General features: G+C 42.4%; 1 protein-coding gene across 1 annotated transcript in view; it reads right to left on the reverse strand.

Annotated features, from left to right (window-relative positions):
* The window catches only part of LOC145539042 (melanoma-associated antigen B4-like), a 31794-nt gene that overhangs the window by 12206 nt on the left and 3726 nt on the right, over positions 1 to 15862 (reverse strand). The window contains exon 2 of the transcript XR_014077531.1: positions 4427 to 4525. The gene's annotated coding sequence lies outside the window, so the exon portion shown is untranslated. The remainder of the gene's footprint in view (positions 1 to 4426; positions 4526 to 15862) is intronic.

A 15862-nucleotide genomic window follows, 5' to 3' on the forward strand; every position in this document is an offset into this window, starting at 1 on the left:
GAGCCACAGTCTTCTGACTGTTCTGAGGCCCCTGGGAAGTAAAGGCATTCCAAGGTGCAGGACTGGCGGCTTGGGGATCAGAATACAGAACTGAGGACACCGTGGATGTGGCTAAATTTGATTACTGAAAAGAACTACTCAAAAGACAACAACTGGTAAAAGAAGTATCCCCAGGATAGACTGGGCACCTCTTCTGCCAGGATCAGGACCCCACACAAACTGAACTTTTCTCCCTCTATTCAGGTTGCAAGGCGATGTGAACCAGAGTAAAAGTGTTTACCGCATCAGGCGCTCTGGCAGTCAGCGATTCCTTAACACTGAGCCTAATTTGGGGGAAAGTGTTTACTTAGACTGCAAGAGCAAATCTATATTTCTGGTTTAAAAAAGACCCTTGGAAAACACCCTGTTAGACTTAACTACAGGAAGCAGACCAACCTTGGCCAGTCTTAGCCAGAAGGCTAGTCCTTCAGGGTCCCAGCTGCACCTGCCCAGAATCGCATCAACTAGGGATGAGCAAAACCTGTGCCCATGTGAGCCTGTCCCAGTGTCCAGGAAAGGAGTCATGTTAGCATCTGAACTTTATCTAATTGTGATCCTGTACACTACGGGATAAGAATCCATGGACAGGTCCTGGTGGTCCACTGGGTAAGACTTCGTGCTCTTATGCAATGTGCCCAGGGTTTCAACCCTGGTCAGGGAACTAGATGCCACATGCCAAAATGAAGATTGAAGATCCCTCCTGCCTCAACTAAGATCTGGCATAGCCAAATAAATAAATATTAAAATAGAAAAAAAAAAAAAAGACTGTTTGGGGCTCTTAAAAAGAAATCCATGGATAAATCTATAATCAGAGGAAATTTAGTGTACAAGAGCCAATAGGAGATGAAAATCAATTACAGATCCAAAAAAGAAAGTTATCCAGATTAAGTGTTTCAAATTCACTTACCAGTAATCATTTTGCAACAGCTACGTATATCAAATCATTATGTTGTACACCTTAATGTAATATAATGTCAGTTATAGCACAACAAGACTGGGGGAAAAGTAAAAAATAAAATCTTCTTTGGGAATTCCCTGATGGTCCACTGGTTAGCACTCGGCACTTTCACTGCTGAGGGTGCAGGTCCAATCTCTGGTCAAGTAACTGAGATCCTGCAAGCTGCTTGGTGTGGCCAAAAAAAAAAAATCTGATCTTCTGCTGTCCCAATCTAGACCCTAGAAGATTTTAGATGTTCCTTTAGCAAACATACTTGCTGATTTACAAATGAACACTACTGCAGAAATATTGTCTTTGGAATGGGCAAGGTCTTCATGATTAAAGTTTGGACCTGCCACCTCTTTACATCCCCTGCTCTTCTACCACAGTGAGAAGCTTCATATTAATAAATGTTTTTGGTTAATGGCAGAGCTGTTGACTTTCTGTATTCAAATCTGATTATTCTCTTAGAGGAGTGGGGAAAAGGCACAAATAATTGACTCTGTGAATATATTTGATTTGGTAGTGTGATAATTTTATGGTAAGTTCACCTTGGTATTCTGAGCATAAATTAATTAGCAGGAAGTGGCAAGTGTCTGGAGAAGATACTTTCAATAGGAAATTAGGAAATTCCCCTTACTGTCACCTTGGGGCAAGTGACAGAAGCTCTGCCAATCAAATGCTCTCTTGCAGGGCATTGCTGTTTGAATAAAAAGGAGAGAAGGGGTATAACCTTTGGTCTCAGTGAACTAAGAAAGGGGTAGAGCTCTAAAGACCAAAAGGAATTTACTGTCCATATAGTAAACTCAAAAGGGGACACTAGGATTCAATTTCCTCATTAAATTATTCATTTCACAAACATTTACTGAGCATGTGATTGCCACCATGCAGGGACCTGTGAGGCTCCCGGGCACAAGGCTTTTCTGTGCTCCCTCCTCCAATTTCACTATCTTCCCCAAGTTGAGACACATGGTTTAGAGGTCATTAGCCTGCTGTCTCCCTCTTTGCCTGGCAAAGCACAGTAAAGCGTCTGCCTGCAATATGGGAGGCCTGGGTTCGATCCCTGGGTTGGGAAGACCCTCTAGAGAAGGAAATGGCAACCCACTCCACTGGAAAATCCCATGGACGGAGGAGCCTGGTAGGCTACAGTCCATGGGATCGCAAAGAGTCGGACACGACTGAGCGACTTCACTTTCCTTTTCCTACAGAGAAGCTGAGCTTTCAGCATCACAGTGTGCACCAGGCACTGTACTAGATGTTTGCACATATTCATTTCATTTAACAGATGGGGACAGATTCAAAAACTTTCAAGACAGTTGTTCAAGATCACATAGGATTCTGGCCCCTGAGTTCTGACTCTGGTGCTTTATCTACTATACCGCAAGCCAAGGCTTGCCCACACCCAGTTGTGGGGATAAAATGAAAGAAAAACACCAAGAGATAATTTTCAAATAAATGAGGGTGACTCAAAAAGTAGAATTAATTTTATTTCAAGTAAATGAGTATTAAAGCTTATGTATAGTCCCTGAAAACACATTGCTGGAAGGGGAAGAGCCTAGAAGGGAGATTTCCCAGGAGAGAATGGTGGGGCCTCACGAACACACACACACCAGCACACACAGAACAGAATTCTCCCCCATCAGAGAGGATGGACCTCAAACAGTCAATAGAAAGCTGATGGCTGGGGTGTTTGGAATGAAAAAAGTAAACAGTCAGCCTCTTGGCTGCAAGTGAAAGAAACCCAGTTCTACTAGCTTAGACGACCACAGAAAGAGCCTCAAGGGCAATGGCAGCTAAGACTGGCTCTCTCTCTTTCTCCCCTTCCTTTTCTTGTCTGTGCATCTCTCTGTATGTCAACCATTCTCTCGCAGACAAGTTACTACAAGTGAATGTAATAATCACTGTTGGCAGTTTTCAGACTACACCTTCCAGCTACCCCACCCAAGAACATTACTCCTTCCCCTAGTGCCAATTCAAACATCCTGGTGTAGAACTAGAGTGAGTGGGGCAGGTGAGAGGGGGGGCTAGTTCAGTTCAGTTCAGTCACTCAGTCGTTTCCAACCCTTTGCAATTCCGTGGACTGGAGCACGCCAGGCCCCCCTATCCATCACCAACTCCCGGAGTTTACTCAAATTCATGTCCATTGTGGAGAAGGTAATGGCACCCCACTCCAGTACTCTTTCCTGGATAATCCCATGGATGGAGGAGCCTGGTGGGCTGCCATCTATGGGGTCGCACAGAGTCGGACATGACTAAAGCGACTTAGCAGCAGCAGCAGCATGTCCATTGAGTCGGTGATGCCATCCAACTATCTCATCCTTTGTTGTCCCCTTCTCCTCCTGCCTTCAATCTTTCCCAGAATCAGGGTCTTTTCAAATGGGGGGCTAGTTAGCAGAGGGGAAGAGAAGGCAACCAGTAACGATGATAATCCAAAAGAAATGGGGACATATGATTCTGCAATGAAAACATTTAGTGTCCTCTGCATGGAGTTATAATTCTAATCAGCCTCAGTTCTTTCTGGTTATAAATGCCTCGTTGTCCCCACAAATTCAGAAAAGATTTGGCTGAAACAAGAGGTAAATGGACTCAACTGTTATCCCTCATCTACATTAGCAGCATCATTATTTTTATTTATGGGTATATTATTTTGATTGCTTTTATGGCTATTGGCTTTGATAGACTGATATTTGGAAATTTGAGTGTGCTGATCATCTTTAATAACTATTCTAGATGTTTCTGTAGATTTTCTTGACTCTTAACTTCTATTTTAGTATTTGGCCCATTAACAAGAATAATTCCAAAGATTTAAATATACATTTCAGAATTAAGCATTTTTAAGTAGGTAGATTCAAACCAATATTTACTTGCAAAAGAATTCATTAGACTGTATAGCACTAGGGTACTATATCCAATCTCCTGGGATAAACCATATGGAAAAGAATATTTTAAGATATATATGTGTGTGTATGGGCTTCCCTTGTGGCTCAGCTGGGAAAGAATCCACCTGCAATGCTGGAGACCTGGGTTGAGAAGATTCCCTGGAGAAGGGCCAGTATTCTGGCCTAGAGAATTCCATGAACTGTGTATGTATAGTCCATGGGGTTGCAAAGAATCAGATACAACTGAGCGACTTTCATTTTCACCTGGATTCCCAGGTGGCGCTAATGGTAAAGAACCCGCCTACTAATACTGGAGGAGACACCGGTTTGATCCCTGGTTCAGGAAGATCCCCTGGAGGAGGGCATGGCAACCCACTCCAGTATTCTTGCCTGGAGAATCCCATGGATAGAGAAGCCTGGCAGACTGCAATCCATAGAGTCACAAAGAGTTAGACACAAGTGAAGGGACTCAGCAGCAGCAGGTGTGTGTATAACTGAGTCTATATGGCAGAAATTAGCATGACATTGTAAATCAACCATACTTTAATTTTAAAAAAATACATTAGTGGACTTCCCTGGTAGTTCACTGGTTAAAACTCCACACTTCCTCTTCAGGAGGTGTAGGTTAGATCTCTGGTCAGGGAACAAATATCCCACATGCTGCACATTGCTGCCAGAAAGAAAAAAAAAAAAAAATAGACCCCTATGTTTACATTTTCCACTTCATTTAACATAGAAGAAAACTAGGGGGAGCAAATTGGAGTGGGGGTTTGGGCTGGATTCCCTCCCTGCCTTTTCATGCACCCTGTGACCCTAGTTAGGTCCTTTAGTCATTTAAAGTTCTATTTCATTCTCTCTGAAATGGTTAACATCACCTACTTAGGGATTTTAGCAGAAGTAGAGATAACAGATGGTTAGTACATGGTATGGGAAGCTTAATAAGTGGTGTTTATCAATTTTAACCGAAGCCATTCCCCCTCAACACCCTGAGAGATTTTTATCCCAAGTTGGGAGGACTCAGCAGTGCTTCACTACACACTCACCTGCTCAAGGCCCAAATTGCCCTGCATGCTTAGTCTATTTGATCTTTCTATTGCACTGCTGTGCATGTCTTGCATTGTTAACTCAGACTATTAGTTCTCACATTGTTCAGTGTTTCACTACCAGTTGCCAAACTGACCTCATTTCCTGCCAAGTTAACCTCATTTCCGTTTTTGATAAGGTTACTAAATGAATAGATTCTAAGAATACTGCAGGCACAGTATTATCTGGGTTCTGCAAGGGGGATGATAAGGTCCTGTGGTGTCTCTGTGGCCAGAATGGCCAAAAAATGGGACAGAGTGTAGATAGCAGGAATCATAACTGGCTGGACAAATACTTCCAACAGCCCTTTGATCAAACCGTGGAGAGGTTGGTTGTTGGAAGTAGATGGATACAGAGGGGTCAACCTGGGAATGAGAACTGATGTGGTCATAAAAAATATCCTCCAAGATCTAGAGTAGGAAGCCCACTCCCTCATTCACATACCAAATATTTATTGAGTGCATGGGCAGGGCACTGAGTACTACCCTGGTGATAGAAGAGAACAAAACAGATCTGACTTCTGCCTTTTTGGAACTTACATTCTAGTGGTAGGGAGAAAGACAACAAACACACATATCATCTGGGAGTTTCTAAAACAGATGTGATACCAAGAAAGCAGCATGACTTGGGGCAGGAGAGGGGTTGTCCTTTAGGCAAGATCATCAAGTGAGCTAGAGAATGAGTAGCCAGCTGTGTGAACTTCTGGGGCCACAGCCAGCTAGGCAGAGGGAAGAGCAAATGCAAAGGTCCTAAAAAGAGAATATGGGACCTCCCTGGTGGTCCAGTGGTTAAAAATCTGCCTGCTAATGCAGGGGACAAGGGTTCGATCCCTGGTCAGGGAAGATCCCACATGGTGAGGGGCAACTAAGCCTGTGGGCCACAGCTACTGAGCCCACGAGCCCTAGGGCCGATGCACTGAAACTAGAGAGTAGACTCCACTTGTTGCAACAAGAGAAAGCCTGCTCACAACAACAAAGACCCAGCTCAGCCACACACACAAAAAAAAGAAAGAAAGAGAATGTGCTTGGTATATTTAGGTCTAGAAAGAAAAGCAAATCTGGAGAGCAGAAATGAAGTGAGAGAGGTGGAGAGGGGAAAGGAGTGGACCTTCTAGTGAAGAGCTTCCCAGATAATGTGCCCCAGTGGGGGTTCACCATGTCCCAGCTGTGGCTCCCTCAGCCCTCACATCAGAAGTAGGGCCTGGAGTAGCCTGATTTGCTCCCTACCACCGCCATCACTTTGGACTGAGAAAGCTTCATCTACTTACCCCAGTGTTCCATGCACATATTATGAATTCCTCTTGATGCTGAAAGCTTAGCTTCTCTGTTGCTGTTCAGTGGGCCAGTTGTATCTGACTCTTGGCGACCTCATGGACTGCAGCATGCCAGGACTCCCTGTCCCTCCCCATCTCCTGGAGTTTGCCCAAGGTCATGTTCACTGTATCGGTGATACCATCTAGCCATCTCTTCCTCTGATGCCCTCTTCTCCTTCTACCCTCAATATCTTTCCCAGCATCAGGAACTTCCCAATGAGTTGGCTGTTCGCATCAGGTGACGAAAATACTGGAGCTTCAACTTCTGCATCAGTCCTTCCAATGAGTATTCAGGGTTGATTTCCTTTAAGATTGACTGGTTTGGTCTCTAAAAGACTCTCAGGAGTCTTCTCTGGCGCCACAGTTAGAAGGCATCAATTCTTTGGTGCTCTGTCTTCTTTAAGGTCCAGCTCTCATAACCATATGTGACCACTTGGAAGACCATAGCCTTGACTAGCTGGACCTTTGTCAGCAGAGTGATGCCTCTGCTTTTCAACACACTGTCTAGGTTTGTCATAACTTTCTTGCCAAGAAGCAATCGTCTTCTGATTTTGTGGCTGCAGTCACTATTCACAGTGATTTTAGAGCCCAAGAAGAGGAAATCTGTCACCACTTCCACTTTTCCTCTTCTATTTGCCATAAAATAATGGGGCCGGGTGCCATGATCTTAGTTTTCTTAATATTTAGTTTTATGCTGACTTTTCCACTCTCCTCCTTCACCCTCATCAAGAGGTTCTTCAGTTCCTCTTTGCTTTCTCCCATTAGAGTGGTATCATCCACATATCTGAGGTTGTTGATGTTTCTCCCACCTATCTTGATTCCAACTTATAACTCATCCAGCCTGGCATTTCTCATGATGTGCTCAGCATATAAGTTACATCTGTGTCAAATCAAATCTCGGAGACAGACTTTTGGGGAGAGTAGAAAAAGATAGCTTCGTTGCTATGCCAGGCAAAGGGGGACACAGCAGGCTAATGCCTTCAAAACCATGTGTCCCAACTTGGGGAAGATAGTGACAAGTTTTATAGTGAAAGAGGGCGTGATCAGCTCGTGGACATTCTTCTGATGAGTTGGTGGTGAGGTAAGTAGGAATCAACATCGTCAACCTTCAGGTTTAACTGGTCTAGGGTCTACATGCTTGTCGGCAGCATACCATAACTTCTCCTACCTGGAGGCAGTTTCAGTATCCACAAAATAGCTCAAAGCTATTGTGCTCAAAAAAGAGCACAAAATCCACAAAGTAGCTGGGAAAAAAAGACAACCGTATCTTCTAGGAATTAAACATATTAAGCATAGAATAACAAAAACAGTATGGTAAGTGACATGAGAAAAGTTAAAAGAAAAATCATAGTACTAAAAATGGCATCACTGCTCTTAAAAGTCCATGATACAAAACCTAGATTTAATACTTGATTTAATGTCCCTGCTAGTCAGGGCCTGACAAAATGTGGTCCACTAGAGAAGGGAATGGCAAATCACTTCAACGTTCTTGCCTTGAGAACCCTATAAACACAATGAAAAGAAAAAGATATGACATTGGAAGATGAGCCGACCACATCAGTAGGTGTCCAATATGCTGCTGGGGAAGAATGGAGAAACAGCTCCATGAAGAGTGAAGGGGCTAGGCTAAAGAGGAAACCTTGCTGAGATCTGGATGTGTCTGGTGCCCAGGTGGCAACAGTGGTAAAGAACCTGCCCGCCAATGCAGGAGACTGTAAGAGATGTTGGTTCAATCCCTAGGTCAGGAAGATACCTGGAGGAGGGCATGACAACTCACTCCAGTATTCTCGCCTAGAGAGCCTGGCAGGCTGCAGTCCATGGGGTCACAAAGAGTCAGACACCACTGAAGTGACTTAGCATGCATGCTGATGGTGAAAGTAGAGTCCGATGCTGTACAATATTGCATAGGAACCTGGAATGTTAGGTCCATGAATCAAGGTAAATTGGATATGGTCAAGCAGGAGATGGCAAGAGTAAACATGGACAGTTTAGGAATCGGTGAACTAAAATGAACAGGAATGGGCAAATTTAATTCAAATGACCAATATATTTACTACTGTGGGCAAGAATTCCTTAGAAGAAATGGAGTAGCCCTCATAGTCAACAAAAGAGTCCGAAATGCAGTATTTGCATGCAATCTCAAAAATGACAATGATCTTGGCTCATTTCCAAGGCAAACCATTCAACATCACAGTAATCCAAATCTATGCTCCAACCATTAATGCCGAAGAAGCTGAAGGTGAACAGTTCTATGAAGACCTACAAGACCTAGAACTAAAACCAAAAAAAGATGTCATTTTCATCATAGAGTATCGGAATGCAAAAATAGGCTGCGGAGAGATACATGGAGTAACAGGCAAATTTGGCCTTGGAGTACAAAATGAAGCAGGGCAAAGGCTAACAGTTTTGTCAAGAGAACACACTGGTCATAGCAAACAGCCTCTTCCAGCAACACATGAGAGAACTCTACACATGGACATCACCAGATGGTCAATACTGAAATCAGATTGATTATATTCTTTGTAGCTGAAGATCGAGAAGCACTAAACATTTGGCAAAAACAAGACTGGGAGCTGATTGTGGCTCAGATGATGAGCTCCTTATTGCCTAATTCAGCCTTAAATTGAAGAAAGTAGGGAAAACCACTAAACCATTCAGGAAGGGGCTAAACCAAATCCTTTGTGATTATACAGTGGAAATGACAAATAGATTCAAGGGATTAGATCTGTTAGACAGAGTGCCTGAAGAACTATGGACAGAGGTTCATGACATTGTATAAGAGGTGGTGACCAAAACCATCCCAAAGGAAAAAAAAATGCAACAAGGCAAAGTGGTTGTCTGAGGAGGCCTTACAAATAGCTGAGAAAAAGCAAAGAGAAGAGAATTGAAAGGCAAAGGAGAAAGGGAAAGATATACCCAACTGGAATGCAGAGTTCCAGAGAATAGCAAGAAGAGATAAAAAAAAACCTTAAGCGAACACTGCAAAGAAACAGAGGAAAGCAGTAGAATAAGAAACACTAGAGATCTCTTTAAGAAAACTAGAGATATCAAGGGAACATTTTGTGCAAAGATGGGTATAATAAAGGACAGAAACAGCAAGGACCTAGCAGAAGCAGAAGAGATTAAGAAGAGGTGGCAAGAATACACAGAAGAACTATACAAAAAGTGATCTTAATGACCTGGATAATCACTGTGGTGTGGTCACTCGCCTAGAGCCAGATATCCTCAAGTGTGAAGTCAAGTGGACCTTAGGAAGTATTACTAGAAACAAAGCTAGTGGAAGTGATGGAATTCCAGCTGAGCTATTTCAAATCCTAAAAGATGATGCTGTGAAAGTGCTGCACTCAATATGCCAGCAAGTTTGAAACAGTCCACAGTGGCCACAGGACTGGAAACGGTCAGTTTTCATTCCAATCCCAAAGAAAGGCAATGCCAAAGAATGTTCAAATTACCATACAATTAGACTTATTTCACATCCTAGCAAGATTATACTCAAAATCCTTCAACCTAGGCTTCAGCAGTCGGTGAACTAAGAACTTCCAGATATGCAAGCTGGGTTTAAAAAAGGCAGAGAAACCAGAGATCAAATTGCCAACATCCACTGGATCATAGAGAAAGCAAGGGAATTCCAGAAAAGCATCTACTTTTGCTTCATTGACTACGCTAAAGCCTTTGACTGTTTTGATCACAACAAACTGTGGAAAATTCTTAAAAAGAGATGGAAATACCAGACTACCTTACTTGTCTTCTGAGAAACCTGTATGCAGGACAAGAATTGACAGTTATAACCTTATATGGAACAACGGATTGGTTCAAAATTGGGAAAGGAGTTCACCAAGGCGATATATTATCACCCTGCTTATTTAACTTGTATGAAGAGCACATCATGTGAAATGTCGGGCTCACAAGCTGGAATCAAAATTGTCAGGAGAAATATCAATAACCACAGATATGCATATAATATACCACTTTAATGGCAGAAAGGGAGGAGGAACTAGAGAGCCTTTTGATGAGGGTGAAAGAGGAGAGTGAAAAAGATGGCTTAAAACTCAAAATTCAAAACACTAAGGTCATGGCATCTGGTCTCGTCACTTCATGCAAATAGATGGAGGAAAAGTGGAAACAGTGACAGACTTAATTTTCTTGGGCTCCAAAATCACTGCAGATGGTGACTGCAGCCATGAAATTAAAAGACACTTGCTCCTTGGAAGAAAAGCTATGACAAACCTAGACAGCATATTAAAAAGCAGAGACATCCCTTTGCCTGCAAAGTTCTGTCTAGTCAAAGCTATGGTTTTTTCAGTAGGCATGTGAAGATGTGAGAGTTAGACCATAAGGAAGGCTGTGTGCCAAAGATTTGATGCTTTCAAATTGTGGTGCTGGAAATTCTTGAGAGTCCCTTGGACAGCAAGGAAATCAAACCAGTCAATCCTAAAAGAAATTAATTCTGAATATTCTTTGGAAGGACTGATGCTGAAGCTGAAGCTCCAATGCTTTGCACCTGATGTGAAGAGCCGACTCACTGGATAAAGATCCTGACACTGGGAATGATTGAGAGCAAAAGGAGAAGAGGTCAACAGAGGTTAAGATGGTTATATAGCATCACTGACTCAATGGACATGAATTTGAGCAAACTCTAGGTGATAGTGAAGGACAGGGAAGCCTGGCTTGATGCAGTTCATGGGGTTGCAAAGAGTTGGATATATCTTAGTGACTGAACAACAAAAACAAAACAGAAATTTCAACCTCTTCCAGAAATGTAATCTGAACCAATCAGCCTGGAATTTTCAGATCCAGCACCAATAAAGTAATCTGTCACATTGACCCTCTGCCTTTCCACCCCTCTTCCTCCATTCAAGAAGTGCCAATCTGCATGATAAAATCTTTGCCATTCCTTTTCCTCTAAAATAGATGTCCTGGCCTAAAAATAATCCTTTCTTTTCTTTTGCTAATAGTTCTCTTTCCCCAACATGGGGCTTCCAGGTGGTGCTAGTGGTAGAGAACCTGCCTACCAAAGCAGGAGACTTAAGAGCCCAGGGTTCAATCCCTGGGTTAGGAAGTACCGTTGGAGTAGGAAATGGCAACCCACTCAAGTATTCTTGCCTGGAGAATCCCATGGACAGAGGAGTCTGGTGGACTACAGTCCATGGGGTCGCAAAGAGTAGGACACCACTGAAGTGACTTAGCACTTAACCCTTTCCCCACCTTTCTTTCTATAAAAACCTTCCATTTTATACAAATCCTTGGTGGTTCTTCTAGTTGCTAGATAAGGTTCTACAAAAATCATGAAGTGCCCAATGAAGCCAATTGTAATTCTTCAAATTTACTTGGTTGAATTTTGTTTTTAAATACTAGGCAGATAGATTAACGAAACAAAATTAAGAGCCTAGAAACTGATATATGTGAAAATTTGTATATAATTTATATATACATATATATTTATAGTTTATCAGAGAGATGGTATTCTAAAAATGGATTATTCAGGGAATCCCCTGTAGGTGCAGTGATTACCACTTGGCACTTCTGAAATAGGAGGGAAAGGGGCAGGGCACAACCTTAAAAAGAATAACATAGCCTGAGGACACGACATAAACTGATTAGAACAAAACAAGTCGAAGATGGCAGACAAGTGGACTTCCACTAGCCCTTGAGCCTCAGCTTATCCTTATTGTAACACATCAACAAGCTAAATGACACACCTGCATGTGTCAAGACAATTCAAAGGCCAATCAAAAAGCTCAAAAAGTAGGCAGTGGTCCAATTCCTGGGCACCTCCCCCATTTAGCTGGAATACTTTCCCCACTCATTAGCCTATGAAATTACCCACTCCTATGAAAACTGACAGGCTTCCCAAGTGGTGAAGTGGTAAAGAATCTGCCTGCCAACGTAGGACACACAAGAGATGTGGGTTCGATCCTAGAGTCAGGAAGATCCTCTGGAGAAGGAAATGACAATCCACTCCAGTATTTTTGCCAAGAGAATCCCATGGACAGATTCTGGGGGGCTACAATTCATGGGGTTGCCAATAGTCAAACATGACTAAAAAAAGACAATCTCATACCTGGTGCTGCTCTCACACTCTGACATGGCCCGCACTGTGAAGTGTGTTTTTCTATAAATAAGTCTACCTATCACTTTGTCTCTCACTGAATTCTTTCGGTGATGAGACATCAAGAACCTAAGCTTTGGGCTTCCCTGATAGCTCAGTGGTTAAGAATCTGCCTCCCAATGCTGGAGATACAGGTTCGAGCCCTGGTCTGGGAAGACCCCACATGCTACAGGGCAACTAAGCCTGTGAGCCACAACTACTGAGCCTGTGCTCTAGAGCTCATGCTCAAAGCAATAAAGGACCAGCACACCCAAAAATAAATAAATAGAATTATTTCTAAAAAAGAGAGAGAGAGAACCTGAGGTTTTTTCCCCACTTTATTTTTTTAATTGAAGGATATTTAATTTACAGAATTTTGTAGTTTTCTGTCATATATCAACAAGAATCAGTCATAGGTACACTGATGTCCCCACTCTCCCAAGCCTCTCTCCCATCTCCCGCCCTATCCTACCCTTCTAGATTGTCACAGAGCCCCTGTTTGAGTTCCCTGAGTTATACAGCAAATTTTCATTGGCTATCTATTTTACATAGGGGACTGGAATGCAAAAGTAGCAGGTCAAGAGAAACCTGGAGTAACAGGCAAGTTTGGCCTTGAAGTACAAAATGAAGCAGGGCAAAGGCTAACAGAGTTTTGCCAAGAGAACACACTGGTCATAGCAAATACCCTCTTCCAACAACATAAGAGATGACTGTACACATGGACATCACCAGATGGTCAATACCGAAATCAGATTGATTATATTCTTTGCAGCCAAAGATGGAGAAGCTCTATACAGTCAGCAAAAACAAGACCAGGAGCTGACTGTGGCTCAGATCATGAACTCCTTATTGCCAAATTCAGACTTAAATTGAAGAAAGTAGGGAAAACCACTAGACCATTCAGATATGACATAAATCAAGTCCCTTATGATTATACAGTGGAAGTGACAAATAGATTCAAGGGATTAGATCTGATAGACAGAGTGCCTGAAGAACTATGGACGGAGGTTCATGACATTGTACAAGAGACAGGGATCAAGACCATCCCCAAGAAAAAGAAATGCAAAAAGGCAAAATGGTTGTCTGAGGAGGCCTTACAAATAGATGAGAAAAGAAGAGAAGCAAAAGGCAAAGGAGAAAAGGAAAGATATACCCAAATGAAAGCAGAGTTCCAAAGAACAGCAAGGAGAGATGAGAATGCCTTCCTAAGAGATCAATGAAAAAAAATAGAGAAAAATAACAGAATGGGAAAAACTAGAGATCTCTTCAAGAACATTAGAGATACCAAGGAAACATTTCATGCAAAGATGGGCACAATAAAGGACAGAAACAGCAAGGACCTAACAGAAGCAGAAGATATCAAGAAGAGGTGGCAAGAATACACAGAAGAACTATACAAAAAAGATCTTAATGACCCAGATAACCACGATGGTGTGATCACTCACCTAGAGCCAGACATCCAGGAATGTAAAGTCAAGGGGGCCGTAGGAAGCATGATTATGCACAAAGCGAGTGGAGGTGATGGCATTCCAGCTGAGCTATTTCAAGCACTGTGAAAGTGCTGCACTCAATATGCCAGAAAATTTGGAAAACTCAGCAGTGGCCACAGGACTGGAAAAGGTCAGTTTTCATTCCAATCATAAAGAAAGGCAATGCAGAAGAATGTTCAAACTACTGTACAAGTGCACTCATCTCACACTCTAGCAAAGTAATGCTCAAAATTTTCCAAGCCAGGCTTCAATAGTACATGAATCGAGAACTTCCAGATGTTCAAGCTGGATTTAGAAAAGGCAGAGGAACCAGAGATCAAATTGCCAACATCTGTTGGATCATAGAAAGAGCAAGAGAATTTAAAAAAAATCATCTACTTCTGCTTTATTGACTATGCCAAAGCCTTTGACTGTGTGGATCATGACAAACTGTGGAAAATTCTTCAAGAGATGGGAATACCAGACCACCTTACCTACTTCTTGAGAAGTCCGTATGCAGGTCAAGAAGCAACAGTTAGAACTGGACATGGAACAACACACTGGTTTCAAAATGGGAAAGGAGTATGTCAAGGTTGCATATTGTCACCCCATTCATTTAACTTATATGCAGAGTACACCGTGCAAAATGCTGGGCTGGATGAAGCACAAACTGGAATCAAGATTGCCAGGAGAAATATCAATAACCTCTTTTATGCAGATGATACCACCCTTATGGCAGAAAGCAAAGAAGAACTAAAGAGCCTGTTGATAAAAGTGAAAGAGGAGAATGAAAAAGCTGACTTAAAACTCAACATGCAAAAAACAAAGACCATGGCATCCAGTCCCATCACTTCATGGCAAATAGATGGGGGAAAAGTGAAAACAGTGACAGACTTTATTTTCTTGGTCTCCAAAATCACTGCAGATGGTGACTGCAGCCATGAAATTAAAAGATGCTTGCTCCTTGGAAGAAAAGCTATGACAAACCTAGACAGCATATTAAAAAGCAGAGACATTACTTTGATGACAAAGGTCCATCTAGTCAAAGCTATGGTTTTTCCAGTAGTCATATGTGGATGCGAGAGTTGGAGCATAAAGAAAGGAGCGCCAAAGAATTTATGCTTTTAAACTGTGGTGTTGGACAAGACTCTTCAGAGCCCCTTGGATTGCAAGGAGATCAAACCAGTCAATCTGAAAGGAAATCAGTCCTGAATATACATTGGAAAGACTGATGCTGAAGCTGAAGCTCCAATACTTTGGCCACCTGATGTGAAGAACTGACTCATTGGAAAAGACCCCGATGCAAGGAAAGGTTGAAGGCAGGAGGACAAGGGAATGACAGAGGATAAGATGGTTGGATGGCATCACTGACTCAATGGATAGGAGTTTGAGCAAGCTCTGGGAGTTGGTGATGGACTGGAAGGCCTGGCGTGCTCCAGTCCATGGGGTCACAAAGAGTTGGACATGACTGAGGGACTGAACTAACTGACCCCCTTCCTATCTTAGTACTAGAAGAGAATATGGTAGGATTTTTGTATTTTGCTGTGTATAAGCCTCACTCAGTATGGTGAGACAAATGCAAAAATAAATAGATAAAAGCAAAACACCATAAAAGAAAATGATAAGAAATTCCAGAGGAGCCTGGCGGGCTACAATCCATAGGGTCACAAGGAATCCGACATGACTGAGGGCAGAAGGAACAGGGGGCGAAAGAGAATTAGATGGTTGGATAGCATTACTGACTCAATGGACGTGAGTTTGAGCAAACTCCAAGAGATAGTGAAAGACAGGGAGGTCTGGCATGCTGCAGTCCATGGGGTGGCAAAGAGTTGGACACTACTTAGCACCTAAAAAACAATACAAAATGGTACATCTATTGAGAGGAACTGGCAATATCTACCAAAAGAACAAGTACATATGCCCTTTGATCCAGCAATTCTGCTTTTAAATATTTATACAGCAACCTTGCATGAAATAAAAAAATGTCATGCAGCCAAAGTTATTCATTTCACCCTTGTTTCTAATAACAAGGTAACAAAGGGGCAGGAACACCAA

This window comes from Giraffa tippelskirchi, chromosome 2 (assembly GCF_054371585.1).
Source record: "Giraffa tippelskirchi isolate mGirTip1 chromosome 2, T2T-mGirTip1v1.2.pri, whole genome shotgun sequence".
NCBI classification, from domain to species: domain Eukaryota; kingdom Metazoa; phylum Chordata; class Mammalia; order Artiodactyla; family Giraffidae; genus Giraffa; species Giraffa tippelskirchi.